The sequence below is a fragment of the Trachypithecus francoisi genome, unplaced genomic scaffold, assembly GCF_009764315.1.
Source record: "Trachypithecus francoisi isolate TF-2019V2 unplaced genomic scaffold, Tfra_2.0 Lachesis_group8, whole genome shotgun sequence".
In the NCBI taxonomy this organism is placed as follows: domain Eukaryota; kingdom Metazoa; phylum Chordata; class Mammalia; order Primates; family Cercopithecidae; genus Trachypithecus; species Trachypithecus francoisi.
The window spans coordinates 61295480-61308079 of NW_022681473.1; the positions used below are offsets into that span (position 1 = coordinate 61295480).

The following is a 12600-nucleotide window of genomic DNA, read 5'->3' on the forward strand; positions in this document are numbered from 1 at the left end:
TAGTTGAGCAAGATCAAGCCTTCACTCTAACCTTTTGCTAAAACTTAAAGTGAGGTACCAAGAAAAAAAAAATGAAAAAAAAAAACAAAAACAAAATAATTGACACACAGACATGTTGAAAATTTCTAACGTGATAGAGTTTAATGAGAGAAGAGAACAATATTTAGGAAATAATGTACCACAAGTTTCCACCTGAAATTAGCGTTCTGTGGATCATCAGGAATTTATGTCTTTCTTGAAATCTTTGTTTAAAAGTAATACAGACAGAAAACTCCAGGCCCAGATAGCATCTTTAATAAATCATTTGGGACATTTAACTAAAGAATAACAAAAAAATGCTCATGTATTTCTAGAGACTGTAAAAAGAGGGATCACCTAATAGCAAAGACTTGGAATCAACCCAAATGTCCATCTGTGACAGACTGGATTAAGAAAATATGGCACATATACACCATGGAATACTATGCAGCCATCAAAAAGGATGAGTTTGCGTCCTTTGTAGGGACATGGATGCAGCTGGAAACCATCATTCTTAGCAAACTATCACAAGAAGAGAAAACCAAACACCGCATGTTCTCACTCATAGGTGGGAACTGAACAATGAGATCACTTGGACTCGGGAAGGGGAACATCACACACTGGGGCCTATCAGGGGGAGGGGGGAGGAGGGAGGGATTGCATTGGGGAGTTATACATGATATAAACGTTATGCACATGTACCCTAGAACTTAAAGTATAATAAAAAATAAAAAATAAAAAAATAGGCCGGGCACGGTGGCTCAAGCCTGTAATCCCAGCACTTTGGGAGGCCGAGACGGGCGGATCACAAGGTCAGGAGATCGAGACCATCCTGGCTAACACAGTGAAACCCCGTCTCTACTAAAAAATACAAAAAAATCTAGCCGGGCGAGGTGTCGGGCGCCTGTAGTCCCAGCTACTCGGGAGGCTGAGGCAGGAGAATGGCGTGAACCCGGGAGGTGGAGCTTGCAGTGAGCTGAGATCCGGCCACTGCACTCCAGCCCGGGCGACAGAGCGAGACTCCGTCTCAAAAAAAATAAATAAATAAATAAAATAAAATAAAATAAAATAAAAGAACTTTTATGAAGCAAGCATAACCTGTATTTTACAAGCACATTAAAGCATTACAGAAAGTCATAGTTAACAACAATGCATTATATATTTCAGAGTGGCTGGAAGAGAGGACTTAAGTTGTTCCCAACACATATAAATACTCATTCTATGCATGTAACAGAATATCACATATACCTCATAAATATATAAAATATTGTGTATCAACTAAAAAGGAAAATAAATATTAAAGATGAATATATCCCATAAAATTGACTACAAAATATAAAATAAAGTATTACCAAATCTAAATCTAATCTGTGATTACACACACACACACACACACACACACACACACATTTGATCCTATTGAATTTAATTCAGGCATTGAATACATAGAACACGCAAAAATCACATGATATAATTCATTATGTTAACACAAGAAGAATAAAATAATTTAATAATCTAGATTTATGATAAAAATGCTAAATTTAATACTGATAACACACAAATATATTAAATTAGAAATAGAAGTATATTTCCTTGACTTTTTAAAAAGTACAATGAACATAAAATATTAAAGTTATTTTTCCCAGAGATCAGAAAGAAGAATGTACTCACTATACTCAGTTCTAAAATTTACTACAGCCTCAGTCAAGACAATTGGGTGAATAAAATATATAAAAGACACTACGATTAGAAGGAAATAAATAAAGCCTCATCATTACTCATAGACAATATTATTGAACTGTATGCAAAATACTCTCACTATAAGTAATGAGAACCAATAAGTTAATTGATCAGGGTAGGTAGATATCTTTTTCATATCCAAAAAGCATATGCTTATATCCAAAAGCAAGTAGAAATTAAAATTTAAAGTATAATACTTATAACGGTGTCAAAAATACAGAGACATTAAAACCTAGTAAAAGAAGTACAAGACTTTCACACTTAAAATTTCAAATATTATTGAGAGAAACTTAAGACAAATTTTTTCAATCAAGGGATGTACCCTGTTGACAGATTAGAAGACTTCATATAATAAAAGTGGCTAATCACTTTAAATTAGTTTACAAATCGAGTTTAGAATTTTGTAGAAATTTAATACTTTATATAAAACTTAGTATATAAACACAAATGCTGCATTAGTTCATTTTCATACTGTTATAAAGAACTACCCTAGACTGGGTAATTTACAAAGGAAAGAGTTTTAATTGACTCACAGTTTAATCATGGCAGGAAGCTAAGGGGAAGCAAGGCACCTTCTTCACAAGGTGGCAGAAAGAAGAAGTGCTGAGCAAAGGAGAAAGAGCCCCTTATAAAACCATCAGATCTTGTGAGAACTCATTCACTCTCATGAGAACTACATGTGGCAAACTGCACTCATGATTCATTTACCTTCACCTGTTCTCTCCCTAGAGATGTGGGGATTATGGGGATTATAATTCAAGATGAGATTTGGGTGGGGACACAAAACCTAACAATGTAATTCTGCTCTTGGCCCTTTGCAAATCTCATGTCATATTCACATTTTAAAGCCAATCATACCTTCCCAAGAGTCCCACAAAGTCTTAATTCATTCCAGCATTAACCCAAAAATTCAAGTCCAAAGTCTTATCTGAGTTTACAAGACAGGACCCTTCAACCTATGAGCCTGTAAAATCAGAAGCAAGTTAGTTACTTCCTAGATAAAATGGGGGTGTAGGCATTGAGTAAATATACTCCTTACAAATGGGATAAATTGGCCAAAATAAAGGGGCTTACAGGCCTCATGCAAGTCTCAAATCCAACAGGGCAGTCATTAAACCTTAAAGTTTCAAAATGATCACCTTTGACTCCATGTCTTATATCCAGGTCATGTTGATGCAAGAGGTGTGCTCCTATGGTTTTGGGAAGCTCTGCCCCTGTGGCTTTGCAGGGTACAGCCCACTTCCCGGCTGCTTTCGTGGGCAGCTTTTGAGTGTCTGCGGATTTTCTAGGTGCATAATGAAAGCTGTTGTTGGATCTACCAATCTGGGGGTTTGGAGGATGGTGGCCCTTTTCTCAAAACTGCACTAGGCAGTATCCCAGTGGGGACCCTATGTTGGGGCTCTGACCCCACATTTCTCTTCTGCACTGCCCTAAGAGAGGTTCTCCATGAGGGCTCCACCCCTGTGGCAATATTCTGCCTGAGCATCCAGGCATTTCTATACATCTTCTGAAATCGAGGCAGAGGTTTCCAAACCTCAATTATTGACTTCTCTGAATGCACAGGCTCAACACCATGTGGAAGCCATCAAGGCTTGAGGCTTGTGCCCTCTGAAGCAATAGCACAAGTGGTACCTTGGCCCCCTTTAGTCATGGCTGAAGCTGAAGTTTCTGGGACACATGGTATCATGTCCCAAGGCTACACAGAGCAGCGGGTGTCCGGGACTGGTCCATGAAACCGTTTTTTCCTTTTAGGCCTCTGGGCTTGTGATGGGAGGGGCTGACATGAAGGTCTCTGACATGCTGTGGAGACATTTTCCCCATTGTCTTGGTGATTAACATTTGGCTCCTCATTACCAGTGCAAATTTCTGCAGCAGCTTGAATTTCTCCCCAGAAAATGAGTTTTTCTCTTCTATCGCATCATCAGGCTGAAAGTTTTCCAAACTTTTATTTTCTGCTTCCTCTTGAACACTTTGCCACTTAGAGATTTCTTCTGCCAGATACCTTAAATTATCTCTCTCAAGTTGAAAATTCCACAGATCTGTAGTGCCAGGGGAAAATGTCACCAGTCTCTTGGCTAACACATGGCAAGAGTAAAGACACCTTTACTTCAGTTCCCAACAAATTCCTCATCTCCATCTGAGATCACCTCAGCCTGGACTTCATTGTCCATATCACTATCAGTATTTTCATCAAAGCCATTCAACAAGCCTCTAGGAAGTTCCAAACTTTCCCACATCTTCCTATCTTCTAAGCCCTCCAAGTCTCCAGGAAGACACATTTTTTTCTGTGTTCTTCTGAATCCTCCAAACTGTTCCTACCTCTACCTGTTACACAGTTCCAAAGCCGCTTCCACATTTTCATGTATCCTTATAGCAGCACACCACTCCTGGTACCAATTTACTGTATTAGTTCATTTTCATTCTGCTATAGAGAACTGCCTGAGACTGGTTAAGTTATAAAGGAAAGAGGTTTAATTGGCTAACAGTTCAGCATGGCTAGGGAGGCCTGAGCAAACTTACAATCATGTCAGAAGGGGAAGGGGAAGAAAGGCACCTTCTTCACAAGGTAGCAGGAAGGAGAAGTGCCAAGCAAAGGGTAAGGCGTTTCTTATGAAAACATCAGATCTTGTGAGAACTCACTCACTATCACAAGAACTGCATGGGGGAAACAGCACCCATGATTCAATTACCTCCACCTGGTCTCTCCCTTGACATGTGATGATTATGATGATAATGCGAATTACAATTCAAGTTGAGATTTGAGTGGGGACAAAAAGCCTAACCATATCAAATACCAACATAGTTAAGGCATTTGAAGAAGTAGCCCTCACACTACCTTATAACAAAACCTAACGTAAAATCATAATTAACAACAGTCATGGATTAGTGCAAATGATAGAAAATTATGTCCAATGGAAGAGAAGAGAAATACCAGAAATAGACCCAAATATATACATTTACACCATATGACAATAGAAGCACTGTGGTACAGGGGATGAATAATGCTTTATTCAATAAATGGTTGAAAACCAAAATGAGTCACTGAGGCATAAGTCTCAATCATTAAGGTTTATTAGGCCAGCTTTAGGGTGCTTCTTGGAAAAACAAAAGTCACCGACACATCTGTGGCTATTTCCACAAAGGTTTTCCGGAAGTTGTGTGTTTATACATTTCCTCAAAAGGGGGAAGGGAGAGGCATGTAGGTTGGGCAGTAGGGGAAATAGTTACATTCCTGAGACTTTAGTTAGTGTTCAGTAAATCTACATTTTACCTAAGATAAGGTGAATGTCTGAAGTGAGAAAGGGAGCAAAGGAAGACTCAATTATGTAGTCTGTCTCTGGGTAGGTGAAGAAAATGAATCCTGACTTTTTTCTGCACCTGGGAAGATAAACTTGTAAGCAACATAATCGGTGTGGAGTTTTAGGAGCTAGACCTAGATTGTGGACCTAAAGTTACAATTAGCCTGTCATTGTTTATGGGAGGCAAGCAAAGAATTTACTTATGAATGATCTGTGGGTAGCCCTTTCCAGATGCCTGAGGCCATTTACCTTTCCAATCTGGCTGATATACAATGTTAGTAGCAGTTATTCATGTGGAAGAGAGTGTTGCAATGATTCAGCTTCAGGACTTAGTCTTCACTTCTGCACAAGTTTGGGGAGGTCCTTCAATTTTTATTTTCTTTTACACAGTTCTGATTGCACTATGTATCCGTATCAAAAAAATATACCTTGACCTTACCTCATCACTCATAAAAAAAAATTTTTTACATGTGTTGTATTTTGAAATATCAAAAGGAAAGCCTTACAACTTTCAAAAATTACACAGAAGAATATCATTTATAATATCAGTAAATGTGTCCGTTGTCTGTTTATTGTCCCAGTTTCAAATATAGACTTCATCGCTTACTCGGCAACAATGGAACTGGGCTCAATGGACAATTTTTCCTTCACAGATGCATGATGTTAAACTCGGCCAGCAGAGGGTGCTGCAGGGACGCTTGTAGGAGAAATTCTTGTGTACTTCTCTGATTATTGTCACTTCTACAGTGCAAAAACCAGAGGCATGTATGAGAAATATTTAGTAATACTCACCCTATCAAATTCCAACAATACCCATATGACTAGACTCTTACTGAATCTTGCAGTTACCCTAGGGGCTGGCTTCCCAGATGTAACCTATTTGGACCCTGAAAGAGTATTTCTAGCTTGTCAGTCCAAACTGAGTTGCTGCCCACCCGTACTTCAAAGAGGGATTATCATTTGCTTGCCAATGCCAACTATAGTTCCCTCCCTACAAGCCTCAGTCAACCTGATGCTTTCTTCTACTCAGTCCTGAAAAGGAATCTTAGTCTATCAGCCTTGGTTCACCTATACCTCACAGAGATGTCTTTCTTGACACATGAAATGTAATGACCTTTTCTGGCATCCAGTATGCTAAGACTATTCATTTTCAAATGAAGTTTCTACCTCAGGCTTGGGAGTACCTTCCCCATTTTCCAAGTTTGTTTTTTCTTTCAATATTCTCCCTTAGCTCCAGGGTATTACTCAAAATTGTCTTTATCTTCTTTAAAGTTGATTTCCTTACAAAATTAGTAAGTATTTGCTCTTGCAAACCCTATTCAAATTACTGTGTGATTTATGTCTTCCGACTGGATCTGAGTGACAGAATAGGCAAATATATCCTTAAAAATATATAAAAAGCACTAAACATAAATCAAATTTATACATTGGATTTAATTAAAATCAAGAACATTTCTAGTCATCAGACATACTATTAAGAAAGTACAGGCCGGGCACGGTGGCTCTCGCCTCTAATCCCAGCACTTTGGGAGGCCGAGGTGGGCGGATCATGAGGTCAGGAGATCGAGATCATCCTGGCTAACATGGTGAAACCCCGTGTCTACCAAAAATACAAAAAAAAGTTAGCTGGATGTGGTGACGGGTGCCTGTAGTCCCAGCTACTTGGGAGGCTGAGGCAGGAGAGTGGTGTGAACTCAGGAGGTGGAGCTTGCAATGAGCCAAGATCGTGCCACTGCACTCCAGTCTGGGCGACAGAGCAAGACTCTGTCTCAAAAAAAAAAAAAAGTACATAGGTTGTAGAAGATTGTTGTATACATACATCTCACAATGTCAACTTGAGTTACAGGGTTATTTTTAGTTCTCCAGGCTTATACACTATGTTTGGTCTTCTGCTTGAAACTTAAGAGATTTAAAAACATGGCTATTTGCTATTGAATTCTTACCCTGTTTCATCTGCCTGCAAAAAAAGGCATCCTTGAGAATTTTATTTTATCTTTCTTATATTATAGGTAGTTAGACAGGCATGAGTTGGGCAGGAGAGGGCTCTACCACACCCACTAGGAATGTTAGGCAATGGTTGGGCAATTATCACATTGCCTTTCTAAAAGTGATAAATTGGCAGCTTGCACCAGGGAGAGGCCATTTCCTGATGGTCCACACCTGTTGCACTAAACTGCTAATAGAATGCAGATGCCAAAAGGAAGCAACTTTCCAGACATGTGCATTAAGAGACAAAATGAAGGAGTATGACCTTCTGAGGGCACACTACCGAGAAAGGGAAGAAAGCCTCGGATGGGCATGCGTACAATTTCCTAAACACACTGGGCATGCTCACTTCCTAAGGGTAAGGAGGGCACTGTGCATGTGGGCAGCCCACTCCAAGGCAAGGATCACGGGTAAGGGGCCAGCCTATAAACTCCTAGGATTGAGGTTAAACACAGCACTTATCCTTCAGTTTACCCACTTGGGTCTCTTCCACGTGTACTTTCCTTTTTTTCCTCTTCTAAAGTATTTTTAAATAAACTTGGCCGGGCGCGGTGGCTCAAGCCTGTAATCCCAGCACTTTGGGAGGCCGAGACGGGCGGATCACGAGGTCAGGAGATCGAGACCATCCTGGCTAACACGGTGAAACCCCGTCTCTACTAAAAATACAAAAACTAGCCGGGCGAGATGGCGGGCGCCTGTAGTCCCAGCTACTCGGGAGGCTGAGGCAGGAGAATGGCGTAAACCCGGGAGGCGGAGCTTGCAGTGAGCTGAGATCTGGCCACTGCACTCCAGTCCCGGCGACAGAGCGAGACTCTGCCTCAAAAAAAAAAAATAAAATAAAATAAAATAAAAAATAAAAATAAAAATAAAAATAAAATAAATAAACTTCCACTCCTGCTCAAAACTTGCCTTGATTTATCTCTCTGCCTTATGCCCCTCAGTCCATTTCTTTCTTCTGAGGAGGCAAGAATTGAGGTTGCTACAGACCCATATGGATTTGCCACTGGTAACTTGAATACCTTCTACCAGTAATATATTTGAAGTCATGAGACTTGGATATTAGCCAACCTTAACACCTATATGTCACAGGTTTTCTGAGAACTTCTCATTTCAGGGTTCTCTGGGAAGCAGACTTTGAGGTAAAATTTAGTGTGCAGTTTGTTTAATAAGAGAATCTTGGGATAATCATCTTAAAAATAAAAAGGAATGAAAGTGGGTAGGATTGGGCAGAAGGAAAAGTTGAGCTGTAAATCAGGCCTGAAAGCAGTGAATATTTTCTTCACTGGGCTGAAGGGGCCAGAGCTTTCCAACTTCCTACCTTAGTCATTGAATGGGTCAGTGGATGACCTCAAGCAAGGCTCATTTCTCCAGCTGAGGCAATTCCTGAAAAATTGAAAAAAAAATTGAAGGCTTTCCACTGGACTCACTGCTAGCAGCTGGGGCTACAAGTCTTTCATCGAAATGGGGCTGAAACTATATATCTTTGCCCATCATAGCCCATGTCAGAGCCCTTTTCTTTGTGGGAGGAAATGCAAAATGCTTTGGGTAAGTTTTAAGTCAGACTGAATACTACTACTAACACATACTCTTTCTAACCTCTTTGCTCTCTTCATGTTACCTTCTCTTTCTAGAACACCTTCCCAGTGATGTGTTGGTGTTTAACCACCTCCTCTCTAAGAAAAATTTTTAAAGCCCTGATATATAATGTTTACCAATTTCTGTGGTTTAAATATTTCCATCATAACCAATTTCAAATTACCTACATGACATTACAGAGCACAAAAACAGAACAAGATACACACAATTGTCTCTTACATGCCAGCTTCAGCACACCACTTTATTTCCAACTCTGTTCAACTGCTCAAGAATGAATTGGACCCACAATGCACAGTGAAAGTGTTAACTACTCTAATTCTTGATTCCTACATCCTCAAGTAAAATTGACCACTTATTTTTATATATTTATTTATTTTTTGAGACGGAGTCTCGCTCTGTCGCCCAGGCTGGAGTGCAGTGGCGCGATCTCCGCTAACTGCAAGCTCCGCCGCCTCCCGAGTTCATGCCATTCTCCTGCCTCAGCCTCCCTAGAAGCTGGGACTACAGGTGCCTGCCACCACACCTGGCTAATTTTTTTGTATTTTTAATTGACCACTTATTAATATATCAATATTATAAAATGTACCTGTTCCAATAATATCATTGGTTACACTTAATTTTACTAATCTTTTATCTATGTATCTTCACTATTAAACATTCATTATTTAACATTAGCATTATGCAATTGGCTGTATATATATCCACAGTACTAACAGTAATAACTATAATAGTTATTTCAACTATTTAATGAGTACTCATGATTGCTAGGGAAGACCAGCTGTATAGTGCTGTGATAAGGTAATAGACATGGCCCCATATTCAAAAAGTCTGCAATACAGCTGAAAATAAAGTGAATTTATATGAAATAACAAAATATCACCCATAAAAACATATGTATAGTTCATTCTAGCAAAAAAGAAAGAAAAAGTAATGGGTTATCAAAAATAAATTGGTAAAAACACAATACAGATCCACACCGGCATGTAGAACAAGGGGTAAAAGTACTATTAAAAGATGAGGATTGAGATTGTGTACAGCTCTCAACCCATTCACAAATTAAGACATAAAATCCTGTCCTATACTATTAAATAAAGTCAACACAATTGCCCAGATGTTTAGACATGTACTGTCAGGCTTTCTTCAGCAATTCCTGTAACTGAGTACCCCATTTTCTTAAAAAATATATATATATATTTTACAATTTTTTCCCCTTTTTCCTCATCTCTTACTTTACTCTTTAGGAATGCAATTACAACTTTTACATTCCTTTTTTTCCACTGGCCAAACCACCTGCAAGCACAACTTCCTTATATTACTCTATGTTTGCTTAGAAGTTCCATAGGCCAGCCAGTTGAGGGGGCTCACACCTGTAATCCCAGCACTTTGGGAGGCAGAGGTGGGCGGATCACCTGAGGTCAGGAGTTCGAGTCCAGCCTGGCCAACATGGTGAAACCCCGCCTCTACTAAAAATATAAAAATTGGCCAGGGATGGTGGCACACGCCTGTAATCCCAGCTACTCGGGAGGCTGGGGCAGCAGAATTGCTGAACCCAGGAGGCAAAGGTTACAGTGAGCAGAGATTGTGCCATTGAACTCCCACCTGGGTGACAGAGCAAGACTCAATGTCAAAAGAAAAAAAAGGAAAGAAAAAGAAGTTCCATAGACCAAGTCTTAAAACAAACCAAGCACCCTACCAAATTCTCCCCGGCTGGCCAGAGCACTGGATGACCCACCGGACAACTCAAGATAAACATTCATGAGCAAGCCGTATAGATCCCACAAGCCTATGTGCCTTCTGCATGGGTGGAATACCAAAATTTATCTTATTAAAACCCTGCTTTCTGCCCAGAATGCTGAAGTGTCAAATCTGGCCCTGACTCATCACTAAGCTCTGGAATAGTAACTTTCTTCTTACCATCTTCATTCTTGTTATTTGATTTTGCAAGTGGCAAGCGACTGAAACTATATTTGGTAACACTCCCATGTATCTAACTCAGTATTTGCTGGCAAATTGAGGAAGCTGATAGATCTAGAATAGCAATGAGAGAAAGGACACATCACTAAGTGATGAGATTAGAACTTGTACATAGCAAACAGCCACAGCAACAGTTCAAAATCCTGTCAGGAACTCCAGTTCCAAACTTGCCCTAAGAACTCAAATTTTTTTATAAGCAGTTATGATATTGTAGCATGAGAAACAAAATATGGACAACAGTATTAGTAAAAGAGATAGAGATTGATTTCTGAGTTTTAGATAATTAATATGAGAAACAATATAAACAGTTATATTTAGGAAGAAAAGATATGCTATTATTATCATTAACAACAATCACAACTTAATAACATTAATAATTGTGTATAGTTTTCAAAAAACTTGACTTAGCACATACATTTTCTATTATAAGTCTTGTAATGATCTGGGGACAACATGAGGCCATGGTTGTCACAATTTGTCCAAAAAAATCCTGAGTTTCAAATTGGTTAAAGATTAACTGAAATTACATGTATAAGAAGTAAAAGAATTAGGATATTAATCAGAGGAACAATGCCCAGATATTTTCCTTTTCATATACTAAAATAGCTTCCATGAGATTTTCAGTGGAAAAGTTGGAGGACAGAGGTTACTTAAAACCTCCTCCTTAGGACAAATTTGCAGAGAATTCCTAAATGAATCTGCTTTGTTCTGACACTATAGACAACAGGGTGAAGGACTGGGGGAAGAGGAAGGTAAATGTCTGCCATGAGGACGTGGACTATGGGAGACGGATGCTTCCCAAAGCGATGGACCATTGACACCCCAATAACTGGCACAAAGAAGATGAGCACCACACAGATATGGGATACACATGTGTTGAGTGCCTTTAGCTGCTCTTCCCGAGATGCAATACCCAGCACAGTATTAAGAATCAGAACATAAGAAAGAAGTGTGAAGACTGAATCCACACCTAGTGTGGCAATGACTGTACAAAGCCCATAAATGCTATTGATCCTGGCATCTGTACAGGATAATCTCAAAACATCCTGGTGCAAACAGAATGCATGAGAGAGGGCATTGCCATGGCAGTATTGATAGTGTCTCAGTAGCAACGGTGTGGGAAGTACAACTCCCAAGCTTCACAGCAGACAGGCCAAACCAATTTTGCCAATTACACTCTTGGTGAGGATGGTGGGGTAATGCAGTGGATGGCAGATAGCAACAAAACGGTCAAAGTCCATGGCCAGCAACACTGAGAACTCCAGGAATGTGAAAGTGTGGATGAAGAACAGCTGAGCATAGCAAGCACTTGCCTGAATCTCTGGAGCATCCATTCATAACACAGTAAGCATGGTGGGAAGTGTAGACAGGGACATCCCCAGGTCATTCCCTGCCAAGATGGAAATAAAGTAATACATGGGCTGGTGGAGTGAGGATTCCGTCCAAATGACAGAGAGGATGGTAACATTACCCATAAATGCTACCAAATATGCAAGACAGAAGAGGATGGAGAGCCAAGAATGAGCATACTCCAGTCCAGAAAAACCCCTCAAGATAAATATGGGCTCCATAGCATCACTGTTATTCCAGTCTACCATAGTGATCTTGAGTAACTCAGCAAATAGTGAGGAATGGTTCGTGTTTTTCTTCCTGATCCCTCAAAGTTATCTCTTTTGAGTACAAACAATGGAATCAGGACAAAAATACGTCTTTCCTCTAACCTCACAGAGGAAGGAAGGTGGTATCTCTTGTCGGCCCCATGTAAAAAAATATTTCCTATCACTAAGGAGCACCAAATTGTGGAACAAAAATGTGGACTACACAAATATGGTCATCTTTGGCAAGAAATATGTTGGATTTGCATCGAAGACACTAAATAATTTAAACAACACGAGAACAGAGAAAAAAACTTTACTAATTATTATAAAGATTAAAATAGAGAAAAGTCAGAGTGAATGTCGATGGATTTGTGTGAGCTTCTGGCCAA

General features: G+C 39.6%; 1 pseudogene; it reads right to left on the reverse strand.

The window, feature by feature from the left end:
- Positions 1–11263: 11263 nt before the first annotated feature.
- Positions 11264–12306, reverse strand: LOC117079797 (annotated as a pseudogene).
- Between the last annotated feature and the right edge of the window lie 294 nt (positions 12307–12600).